This window comes from Cupressus sempervirens, chromosome 10 (genome assembly GCF_028749045.1).
Source record: "Cupressus sempervirens isolate cs-2001-9-10 chromosome 10, ASM2874904v1, whole genome shotgun sequence".
Classification (NCBI taxonomy): domain Eukaryota; kingdom Viridiplantae; phylum Streptophyta; class Pinopsida; order Cupressales; family Cupressaceae; genus Cupressus; species Cupressus sempervirens.
The window spans coordinates 60383702-60396264 of NC_143127.1; the positions used below are offsets into that span (position 1 = coordinate 60383702).

General features: G+C 34.5%; 1 long non-coding RNA gene across 3 annotated transcripts; it reads right to left on the reverse strand.

Annotated features, from left to right (window-relative positions):
* Positions 1-1866: 1866 nt before the first annotated feature.
* On the reverse strand, positions 1867-4975 carry LOC149532557 (uncharacterized). Of its 3 annotated transcripts, XR_016356907.1 has the most exons (3): positions 4513-4975; positions 4286-4421; positions 1867-2120 (listed from the first exon to the last, which is right to left on the reverse strand). It is a non-coding gene; the product is annotated as an uncharacterized LOC149532557 (long non-coding RNA). The 3 variants fall into 3 exon arrangements; XR_016356905.1 differs by lacking the exon at positions 4286-4421; XR_016356906.1 differs by having other exon boundaries at positions 4286-4975.
* Between the last annotated feature and the right edge of the window lie 7588 nt (positions 4976-12563).

Consider the following 12563-nt stretch of genomic DNA (forward strand, 5'->3'; position numbering starts at 1 on the left):
ATGTCGTATCTTGAAAATAACTAGGCAAACTACCAAGTACCTCATCTTCGGGCACCTCAAAGAGATTTTTACCCTAAAATACATCTTTATTTTACTATTTTTTGGCTTTGACATCACCATGAAGTGGTTTTCGCCATTAGAGATCTTTTTCTTCATTTTTCTTTTCAATTTGTGACTAAGGTATTTGATATCTGACTTAGTCATGTTAATAGATGGCTCATTAGTGGAAGAGGCTATGAGCTCAATAGAATTTAGGTAGAAGGAAATATCATAGTCATTTTCAAAAGATGGTAGGTCAGGTCTTTGATTTTGTATAGACCAATCAATGAGATCAAGGTGCATGAGGGCTAGCAAAGTGGAAGGTTCTAGGTTATTGATATGGATGTAATCATCTCTAGTAACAAGAGAGTTAGGACCTAAAGAGATATCTTCAAAGGTACCCAAATTAGGATAAAAATTAGGAGAATCTATGTGGTCCACTAAAGAAAGTTAAGATTTAAAATCTTCAAACCCTATGAAAGACTTGTCAACTACGTCAGTTTGATTAGTATAGGTGTGTACCACATCTATTCCAACTTTGTGAGATGCAACAAAAAGAGAATCCCACTCATATTAATTTGAGTTAGAAGTTTGATTATGAGCTATGAGACAAGCAATATATCCCCTAATTCATTCTCTATTAGGGTTCTTTATGTTGGACTCATCAAACTTGAGTTGTCTAGAAATGGAAGCCTCAATAGTGTGATTAATAGGTAGCTCATTTTATCCCTGAAGGATGGAACTAGAAGGGATAAAATCCTTATCTAGAACGATAATAGTTATAGGTGGAATCTCATCATCTGAAAGGGAGTTCTTAATCATAAATAGGAAGACTGTCATCAACACCATAGCCCAAGTCAATTCTGTCTCTACTTCGTTGACCATTGGTATGACTCATGGGTTTAACAAGAGTGCATATTTCATCATTCAAAGGTCCATATCTAGGGTAACCCATCTTTTTAAGAAATTGATAGCCTTTTCCATACCTCTTAGTAGAAATGGGTGTAGTAAGTGTAACCTCATTAATTGGGTCTTCCTCTCTTTATATCCAATCCCTAATAGTTTGTTCTTCCTTTCTATCTTCTAATGGGATTGAGGATTGGGTAAATGTACCATATATAGTCATAGCTAAGGACGAGGGCTTCATGTGTTTAGATGATTTCCCATAAGAGTGTGGAGAAATTGGCAACACAATAATAGAATCCAAGGTATACTCTCATGCACCAATGCTCATTATTTTTAGCTTTTTTCTCATAGTCAACAAGTGAGGATCTAGATTCATTAGCAAATTTTTTATTTGGAACTAGGGATTCAACATTAATGAGTGTGTTTATCAACACAGAATTATCCCCAAGAATCAAGACTTTAGTACCATTGAAGGGGAACTTAATGCATTGATGGAAAGTTCATGGAACAACTTGCGTGTCATGTATCCAAGGTCTCCCTAACAAAATGTTGTATGCAAGTAGAATGTCAAGAACTTGGAATACCACATCTTTTTCCATAGAACCAACTCAAATAGGAAGCACAATGAGACCCTTAGAGAAGCATTAAACTTCATCGTATGCTTTGATTCTAATCTTGCATCTAGGGTCAATAGAAAATTCAAAGAGACACAATTGTTGAACAATATTGAAAGAAACAATATTTAACCATGTACCTATTACCAATTTAGCCTACACCTAAATTGCTAAGTACAAAGTTCATTTGTGGATTAAACTCTATGTTTTGAATTGTAGATATTATACATTACAGAGTTATTTGAATGCTAAAATGTAACTACCGAAGTGCTGATGTTATGTAAATTTGATCACTATCAATTCAAAATTGATATACAAATATAAAATAGTATAAAAGTGTTCAACAAATATACAAAGTGTTCATATTTCATATATAGAATTTTATAATGCATTCAGAATCCATACAACCTATGGTGGCATAAAACATATAGATCTAAATAAACACATTATACATGCATGAAATGGAGAAAAGATAAAGGGAAAAGCCTCCATTGCCTGAGCACGAGGCTGGTAAGCTGAACTTTGATGAAGACTCGGGCCTACATCCAGCTCAGATATAGCCTGCAAAAAATATGATAAGAGAGGGGTCAATTCACAAGAACTGAGCAATGAAGACTTTTCTATCTATCTCTACTACATGTCATCCAAGTACAACATGTGAATTCAGAAAGAGCATTAAGAGATACAAGGAGACAATGAAGAAAAGAGCATAAAACAATTGGTTTTTTATACTAATCAGGTTTTTTCCATGTGCAGATATAGGTATGAGGACTCGAGGCTATGGAAGGATCATGTGTAAATTACATGCATGAAGCCTTCTAGTTGAATTTGTTGAAGAAGAGACATAAGATTTTGGGGAGACTGTTGAGGGGGCATACACAAATTTTAGGTATGGGACCTTCCAATTAAACCAAAGTAGTTGATTAAAGGACTGAGGAGGCTATCGAAGGGACATGCATAAATTACAAGCGTGAAACCTTCTGGATGAATCATGCAGAGGCGAAGACTAAAGACATGGGGAGACTGTCGAGGGGGCATACGTAAATTACAAGTATGGGACCTTCTAGTTGAACCATAGCAGGAGATTGAAGACATGAGGAGATTGTTAAAGGGATGTACATGTGTTACCAGTATGAAACCTTTCAGTCAAATCATGGAGGGCATATGGTATTCTTAGTCTAAAGGTTAATGGAATTGGATCTTTACAAGTATGCGGGCAGAAAATGAAAAAGGGTGTCAAACAACAGAGATTTTATGGAAATATTTGGGATATGTAATGAAACTGAATAAAGCTACAACAATTAATGCAATAAGGGAATGCTGAAAATGGAGATATATTTTTATAGCAGTGAACATTAATCAGACATGAAAAGGAGTTCAGACTAGCAGTCTTGATAAATCACATCTATAACATAAATGGATAAAATGCATACAATCTTGTTAAATCAGATACTCAGTTCATGTGCATAACATAAAGATTTTAGGAATATTCTAAACCAATGTGCATATTTTCATTCATGGCAGAAATATTTGGAACCACCAAACAATCATATTCAATAGATAAAGAAAGTTTATTTCAGCTACAACAAACGAAGCCTCTAATACCATAGAAATATGTGTAAAAACATGAAAATACCAAGTATGGCTTCTATTGAAACAACATGAAAGAGTAATAATAGGTATGGCATCTAATAAAACCCATTTCAAATTTGGCTAGCTAATACCAATAACGCTCACAATATGGAGTCTGAATCTAAATGGATCTGCCCATAAAATAGATCATGCCATCAAAAACATAACAAGAACTCTCATGATTTATAGCAGCAAATACTCATGACAGTTATTCCATAACAAAAATAAATTTGGTGATTAGAAGTGCAATCATCGTGATAATGTAGTCATCAGTCAAAGCTATAAATTTTTATGGAGTGTTATAAGGAAGAGTTTTGAGACCACTTTTTATTGTGAAAAATAAAAGGTTATGCATATCCAGACAACAATTTGAAAACTTCAAGAAAAGTTGTAGCCCTTTCAAATATTTCATGGCAAAGGTGAGGTTGAGAGAAGCAAGATCTCCAGCTCTTGGAGATAAGTTTTCAAGTATGCATGGTCAAAAGGAGTGATAAGGTTTATTGAAGAGCAAGAAAATATGCTTTTTATATTAGACAGTATTATTCCAGATCTTATCATAAATCCACATGCATTTCCTTCAAGATAAACACCTGGGTAGTTTTTTGAATGTGCCTTATTTCAGTCCTATCACCATTGAATTCATTACTGAATAGCTTCATAGGTATGGCTTCAAACAATGCGGTAAAGAGCATATGTAAAATGGGCAGATAGGGTATAAATTGCATTGGCACTACATACTATCAAAGGCTCATCTATATGGCTGAAGACAAAATGAAATATTGGAATCGTGGTCCAATACACTCTTTAACATGACAACTGGTTGCTAATAGAAAACATCATGGAAGGATTAAATTTGGAGAGATGGAGCGTGATTATATGCTAGCACATGGAACAAAAGGTCACGTTTATACACACACACACACACTAGTCATTCGAATTTTTTGAAGAAGTATGGTATCTATAATTACTATTTTCTACCAAGAACCAATGAAGAAATTTGGAAGGAGTATGTGTTTATTGTTATATCAATTTCCAAATAGTAATGAAAGAAAAGGAATATGGTGTTTAACATAGCATAAAATGTAAATCCAAACCTCATAAATATGTAGTGTGGGAGATAAATAAGCATGATGTCCACAGCTGGAAAGAACCCAACAAAATATGGCATCCAATGAAGATCTGAAATGGTAAAGTCGAGCTAAAGGGAGAAACCGTCCAGCACATTAAACCCTTAACAATGGAGTAAACAGTAGATGAAACTCATCCATCATGAAAATGGCAAGCTTAAGCCAAAAAAATCCGTAGCTAGCAAGAAACTCACAGCAAATACTTGTAGCTCACGACCATGGAAGAAGCTCAACAATGACCCGTGTTCAGTAAGACCAGTAAAGAAATCCATATTTTTTGCTCAAATTCGAGCCATATAAAGTCAAATACTCCAACAAATAACAGAGATGGCCATGAATCAGGTGCAGATATGGGTGTGTAACAAAAGTTGCCCAAAGAAAACAACAACTCACACAATAAAAAATGATGCCCATCCAAAATGAAACCCAAACTCAAAGCATGGCATCCAAGATAACCATAAAACGAGTCGACATCCAAACTTTAGCAGATAATGGCATCCAAAATGACTAGCAGACAAGAAATCGTAGTAGAGAACCATGGCGGCTAGGGTTTGAAAAAATCCCATTCCTCTCCTTCCTTGCACAAATGAAGACACCAAATGAATCAAACAAAACAATTTGACCCTTTTCTTGCCTTTGGCCATATTTTATATGATTTTTAGGTCTGCTCATGGTAGGAATTTTTTAAGAGTTATATTTATTAACATGTCAAAGCTTTGCTTGCTAAAAGTTTAGTGTCAATAAATAGCTTTACTTTTGTTTTTTGTTCTAAAAATAGAGATGTGAATTATTATTAAATTAATTGATTTATCAATTAGTTAATAGTAATTTATACTTTGAACAAAATATTATTATTATTATTATTCGCATAAATCATGTAATTAATATTAATGAATTGATATTTATAAATTAATTTGTTAATGTTAAAATAAATGCAATAATAATAATAATAAAAGAAAAAAGGGGAGTTAAGATGAGTTAGCACTTTTAAAATACTAAATGCAAGGAGAGTTGAGTGGGTATTTTTGAACTCCACAAGAACATTCAGTTAACTCTTTCATGCAAAGATGAGTTCTATTTTAGCAAATATGGACTATTTGAGATAACTGAACGTTGCATGCAATTATAGAGTTGAGTATTTTTGGTGATTTATGGAGCAATTAAGGCTAGTTTTGCATGCAATTCATGATGAGAGCCTGTTTTATGCATATTTTGCATAATTATGAGGAGTTCTACATGCTATATTTTTGGTGTATTTGAGGGATCCGAGTTAGGGTTTTATGCATGATTTCGAGGGGCTAGAGGTAGTTTTCCAGTTATCTATCAGTTGGGTAGGTGGTTGATGGCAGTTTTCAGAGGCTTCTTCATAGTTTTTATCATTTTTTATTGATTTTTTCTAAGCATGATCTTGGAATCTGAATTAGGGTTATGAGTTCTATATATTGTACATTCACCTCATTATGAGGATATTCTTTCAAATTTAGATTTTTGCACATTACAGATTTTGAGTTGATTGTAAGAGCAAATTTGTAGCAGAGATTTTTTTAGCATTGGTTATGGAGATTCAACAGTTCCTTCTCATTGATTCTTGTGCAATATTGTTAACTTTTTTTTACTTTAATGTTGTGTTTGCCTTCATTTAAGTTACATTCCTTATTGCATATTTGAATCTTGATACTTGCGATTATAGTTCTTTGTTTATGATCATTGTTCTTTTTGCAAAAAATTGGTAAAACCTAGGTTTTCCTCTCAAAGCAGAAGATCCCAATCCTTGCATAGAAACACTTTTGTGGTTGCATGGTTGTCTGAGTATTGTGAATCAATGGTGTCTTTCATAATTTGTGTTGATTTGATTAAAGTTACATTCAAAACCATATGTGCATCACCTCATTTAGGTTAGTATTCATTATTTGTCATTCACTTCTCACCCCTTATCTCGCATATAATTTAGGATTAGGTGATCACTATTTAGGAACCAACCTAGCTTCCAGAGATTCATCTCTCATTTTAGGATAACCCACCACCCAAGAGAGTTTCCTTCTTTCAACAAGATGGCTAGATTCTACATCTTGCTATAGGCACAATCCTGATTGACAATAGTACCAATATTATCAACACTTGTCTAACTCAAGTATGATAGATTTGAACTTCACTATGCAATACAAGGTTGTGGGGGTAAATAAGTTATTTATCATCTTATTCCAAAAATATTAGGTAATGTGGAGTATAAATGTGATTAACCATAGCTAGGAACTTATCTACATCAATGTTGGTGGGAACACTAGCTGCACGTAAAGCCTTTTCTAGGATCTCCTTATGTAAAGGAGATAACTCTAGCAACTCAAAAAATAGAATTTTGAGCAAGAGTGTGTTGCAATTGGTTTATAAGATCATAGGCATACTTAACATTTGAGGAGGATCCCACTTGTTTAGCACTAGCTTGTTTCAAATTATCTATGACTTTAAGGACAACCTTGGATTGACCCCTAGTAACAATGTTTAGCCTTTCACCATAGGAAGAAGATGAATCTGTAACCCTAAGAAAAGCCATATGTGTATTTTCATCAGAGCATTCAAAAGAGTCAATAGTTTTCAAGATCACTTAAGGCCATTCATCATTAGTATCATAGTTAGGTTCCTCATCAAATTTAGGGCCCATTGTGTAGATTTTTTCTTTACCAATGGGTTCAAGCATATGTATAACATTGTGAACATTTGTGTATGTGTAGTTTATCTTTGTGTCACTGTTTTTGTTATTTGCATTGGATGTATCTGCTTGTTCATACATAGAAAGAGGTTGTTTAAAAGCTTTGTGATCCGAATTCTTAACCAACCCATCTAGGCTAACCTTTTGTTTATTAATAAGATCGTGTATGGTGTCCTTAAGCTTAAGATAATTATCATTATTTTGGCCCTTGTTCCTATGATTGTTGAAAAAGTGACCATCTCTTCACCATGAAGGTTTAGCTGTGGGGTTGTAGAGTCTTGAGTTGTCTAGAAAAACAATTATCTTATTATCAAGCAACGTGTTCAAGATCACATCATATGAATCAACTAATGGAGTGAAGTTATGCTAGGCTTAGGAGGCCAAGTGAACTTAGGTTTATCATAAGCTTGGGATTTGCTTGAATCATTCATTTTTGTAGCCTCTTATTGTTTGGTAGCTAAGATAGCATTAGTGAAGTTGAAAGCAAGCTCCTTGGTCTTAGTTGCATCAACTACCCCATCGTTAATAACATACTTATTCTTACTCTAAGGTTTGCCTTTGTCCTTACCATTTTCATTGTCATTTTTATCCATTTTTAGGACTATATCACCCTTATTAACAACAATGTTTCGATATGATACACACTCTCAATCATGTCAATGAATGTGAGGAACATTTGTTTCCTAAGATCATAATATAGGTTGAATACGAGAGTACTAATGAATATATCTATTCTCTCATTTTAGAGGATTTGTGGAGGATACCTAGAGTGTAATCTTCTCCATCTTTGCAAGTACGTGACAAAAGACTCCCCTTGCTTTTTCTTAATGTTGCATAAGTCAAGGATAGTGACAGGGTGTTGTATGTTGTATGAGTAATGTTGAATAAATAATTTTGCAAGCTCATCAAATGACCTAAGAGGAGGAGATATTTTTGTGAATCACTCCATGAGTTGTCCATTCAAGCTTCTTGGAAAGAGCCTCATGAGGTATGTGTCTTCATGCATGAAGTCCATGCTAAGCATGTAAAATTGTCTAACACGATCGCGTGAATCCCTATTGCCATCATACTTTTCATATTTGGGAATTTCCACATCCCTTGGAAAAGGCATCATGTAAAGACTTTTGTTAAAAAGTAGCAGATATATGGTTTAAATAAATAAAGTTTAAGTTTCTCCTTTTCCATCTTCATGCATGCAAACTCATTTCATAAGTCTTGGACTTCTTTCTTCAAGATCTCACTTTTTGTGGGTTCTCTCTTTCAAATGATCCCGTGGACATTGAAGTAATGGGGTAATTCCCAATCTTTAGAGGTCATGTATAGGAAATATTGATATGGATTTTGTTCCAAGGCATTAAGCATAAGTCTTTGATAGTAATCATCTTGTTGAAACTCGATGAGCTCTTCACTAGTCACTTCATTCTCTATGTCACTCTCATAATGTGAAGGTTGTCCTTGATGGGAGCATCTAGGTGGTGATACATATCCCTCAACATGTGATCTTTGGGTTCTTGAAGGGTTATTGTTTCCATTGTTTCCAAAGTTAGCATATGCTACAAAAGGATTTCTATAAATGACGTTAGCATTTTGATTCTTGAAAGTTGTTATGTGATGGCCTCCAAAACCATGAGCATTTTTTCCATCAAAGATATGGTGAGTAACTCTAGAAGTTGTGTGTCTCACTTGTTTAAGCCTTTTGTTCTAACCTTGCTTGTTCATCATAATAAGCTCTCTTTCCCTTCTTAATTTCTTCTCTCCTATATGCAAAGTAACTATCTAAGTGACGATTTCTCTCTTCTAGATTCATGGTGAAAGATACATTGTTTTCATTTCTAGGAGTATCAAGCGGGGTATCAAAATATCTACCAAAATGGCTAAGTGGATCGTACCAAGTGGCAAACTTATCTTCCTCAACCTTGTCAAAAAAAGGTTCATATTCAAACAGTTACTTAAGTGGATGCCTAGTAGGAGAAGACAATTAATCAAAGCTAAAAGAAGGATGACTACCTTGACCAAATTGAAGCCTAGTTGTGACTAACATGTAAGAGCTTAGCTCATAGCCTAGCAAGATAATGCAAAGCACTTGGAGTCCAAAACTTGGAAGATCAAGATGTCCACTTGTCAAGAGAAAAGGGTATCAAATGGAAATAGCTTGTCAAAAGTGTCCAAGCAAATATGACACTGGTGACTTGAGTTGAGAGCTAGGCAAGAAGCCCAAATAACAAAATAGATAGAGTGAGCAAAAATGACAAGTGAATAATCTCTCAAATCAAGTGTGTATCCAAAGAGCCAAGGTGATCTTCTTTAAGCCTATAACATAGCCAAACATGCATATTTTAGCCTAAGAATGCAATATGATCAAGTATGGACACCCCTAAATCATCTAGAATGCAATCAAAGTCAAATTTGACAGAGCAATAGGTTCAGATGATAGAGTACAAGAAGTAATACAATAGAAGTTTGGGAACAAGTTTTGTATGATACTTTGCAGGAAGCAGTCCAATAGTTTAGGCCAATATAATAGCATCCCTAAGATAGTATGATAGGGTCTAGTATAATAATATGAAGGTTTCCAAAAGGCAAAATGATAGTTTTCAGAATCCAGAAGTATTGTATGATACTTCTCAAAAAGGTAGTGCGATAAAAGTTTGGTAGAGACAAATTTTGTGACTTTGTGCCTAAGGGACCTATGTTTTGACTCAATTCTCTACTTGTTTGAGCAATGAAGCAATTGTAGCAGAGTGTGTTTCAATTTGTAACAATAATGTAGTTTTTTTGAAAGCAATTGTGGCACAACCACACATCTTCAAGGAATTAGACAAGGGACAAAGCAACTCTTGCCAATATAAACACTTGGGAGGTTTTAAAGAAAAAAATCTATAAAACCTATTGTCATGTGTATGTTCAAATGATTTCCACAAGTTTAACACAAATGAAGACACATCAAGTAATATCTACCTAAAGGACATGGTTCATTACTTAATACCTTGGCCCACAACTGGATGCTCCCTCACCTCACACAAAGTGGTTGCCCACAATAGATATTGGCCATCCATGTCTAAAGGAACACATACGGTGAGTCAAATCTTGGGGTGATCTGGGTAGTCCACTAGGATCAATCCTTGCATCGAGATACTGAATGGTTAAAAAGGGTGACCTCTAATCCTAAGGTGTCTAGTAAGGGTTTCATTCGCAACACCCCCTTGTTCCTAATGCAAGACTTAATAATAGACCTTATAGCCATAAGGGTACCTTAAGAATACCCACTCAGTGATTTCCCCATGGTCCTAATCACACAAATAATCTCACCAAGTGAATTCAAGTGTTACGCCCCCCAAGGCTTTCACCTTTGTTAAGAGGTTTGTAATTATATTGGGTCGAATCAACGGGGTTTCACTTGTTCCCACTTCGAGTCGTTCCTATTGGTATCTTTCCAGCAATAGTAGGCCCTTTATACATATGAATTTGACTAGGAGATTAACAAAATAGATACACACTAAGGAGGTCAAGAGTTCTAACTTACCAAGAGGTGAAGAGTATACTTTCCTACTCCCTAATGTTTCCCCCAAACACATCGAGCATATTACATTAAACCACTAAAGAGTAGAGTATCATACCCACTTTCTTGAATCAATGAAGGGTCAAGATTTATGATTCACCTAAAAGGTGAAGAACATACTTTTCCTACCAATAATGAATCCTTACTTGTGAGTTTTGTGTGCCTAAGAAAATAGACAACTAGTATATGCCACACATGAAAATGAAATAGAAGACAAACAATTTTTATTTTTTTTTGGATTGGGCAACCCTGCAACAATGTTAGTAGCCCTTTTTTATTTAGTAATTTCCTTAGCAAGAAAGCAACAAGCCCCTTCAAAACAAACAAGGGTTAGGGTACCAAATAATTAGCAAAAGCAAAAAATAACCCTTCAAAACCACTTGTTAGGAGTTGTTAGAAAACTAGAAAACTGAAATGGAAAATCTTGGAAATGAAAAATGCAAACTACAAACCAAATTAGCTAGCTGAAACATGCTAGACGATAGTTATGGTTGTAACTGTATCGTACAATACTTGCCAATATGCCCAGACGATAGTTCTATCTAGTAGATACTTGGTATCAAACAATACAACACTGTACATAGTTGGAATACGATAGAGTACAAAATACTAGTAGGATGGTTTAACTAGCTCTGTATCACATCGCCTCACATAAGGTATCATATAATCACCGATAAAGCATCATATGATAATTTTGTCTATAAAAATAAAATCCAAACCAACAAGCTGAAAAATGACAAAAATGCAAAAAATAGAGCTAGACAGGGCTGTTTAGCCCCATGATGGGTGCAAAAAATATATACTGAAAAGAGAATACACTTTTATAAACCCTTATTCTCAAGAATACCCATGATGAAGAGCATCTCAAGAGGTGGCTTATAGCTTCCTATCTATGACGTGTAAGAGCTATGAGATGGTGACTCTCAAATGAACTTAGCTTATGCAAACCCTTGCAAGGTGCACCATAAAATGAGAGATTCAAAGACAAAAGCAAGGATGCTATTATCCAAGAATCAAATATGAATGAAATGCAATGCAATCTAAACTAAGATGATATGCAAGATGCAAACTAATGAGAATTAATAGTTACAAAGCCTCCTATTTAAGCTAAGTGTGTTATTCTAGAGTATAAAAGAAAGCTAAACTAAGAATGACATGAAGCTATGATGCAAGTAAAATGAAAGCTAGACTAGAATGCAAGAATGCTTCAAGCTCTTCAAAGCTTCAAAGTCACTTGGAAATCTTACAACGTAATGTTAGTACAAAATCACAAGGTTTGAGAATGAAGAGAGAGCCCTCCCTTTTAAAGAAAAATGGACGATTGAGATTAAGAGGTGAACGAGGCACAATCAAGGGTGGAGAATGCATCTTGAGTGATCTATGTGCACAAGAATCTCACCTAAGCAATACCAATGGTTGACTTTAAGAGGAAAAATATGTGTGGAGGAGAATTAAAGGTATTTTGAAAATAAAAGATTTCTCTCACATAGAAAATTGTTCATTTATGTGTAGACAAATATACATTTTCCTCTTAATTTTAAACTAGGAATAATGCTTTATGTGTGTACACTTAGGATAAGTGGGACTTCAAGAATTTTATTTAATTAAACTGAAGCAAGTTCTTTTACTTAAATAAAAGACTTAGGATAAGGTGGTCAAACTATAGACTAGCAATTGTACCTTATAAGGTGCAATAGGTACACTGAAGATATATTTAGAGAAATAAAGGTAGTTTTTTCTTTAATACAATATCATAAGTCAAATTGTAAACATAACCTTAACAATAAAATTCTAACTTTAACAATAAAACTAACCATATTTCTAAATGTAATTGTTATCATTTTTTACGCCCCGCCAAGATTCAAATTTCAAGTGTTTTACCCGCCAACGGCTAGTGTGCAGAGTTAATATTATTTTAAATACCCGATCAAACCTTATAATATGTTATGCGGCCCGTAAGTCTTCCATCGTTAGATCTA